The 387-nt window shown below is 38.2% G+C and overlaps 1 protein-coding gene across 1 annotated transcript in view; it reads left to right on the top strand.

The window, feature by feature from the left end:
• The window catches only part of LOC119582035, a gene marked incomplete at its 5' end in the record, with an annotated part of 17,740 nt that overhangs the window by 8,721 nt on the left and 8,632 nt on the right, over window positions 1–387 (top strand).

Here is a 387-nt window from a genome sequence, read left to right as displayed (position 1 = left end):
GAGAGATTCTTGATAAAGTTCTTAAAAAACAGTGCAGAAAATGTATTTTGGGAACATTCACTGCAGGTAAGAAGGAATAGATTGCAGGAACAAGGAACTCAGAACACACGATTACTCACGAGAACTATAGAGTAACAGAGCTGATCTCCAGCCACAAAATCATCGTCAGTTATGAGAAAAAATATATATAATCGGCAATACTAAGCATATGGAGACAAAGATAGATAGATTTCAATACAGGCAGTTATTGACTCAATGGATACAGTTGACATGCTATCACATCATGATAGATAATCACAGATGTCTTGAGCCTTGTCCTGATCGCTGGGATGAAGTCTGATAGGCATGACAGAAATCCAGTTGATTGTCCTTGTGTGGAGTGACACA

The sequence above is a fragment of the Penaeus monodon genome, chromosome 15 (genome assembly GCF_015228065.2).
Source record: "Penaeus monodon isolate SGIC_2016 chromosome 15, NSTDA_Pmon_1, whole genome shotgun sequence".
Classification (NCBI taxonomy): Eukaryota; Metazoa; Arthropoda; class Malacostraca; order Decapoda; family Penaeidae; genus Penaeus; species Penaeus monodon.
This window is presented reverse-complemented; position numbering and strand designations above follow the sequence as displayed.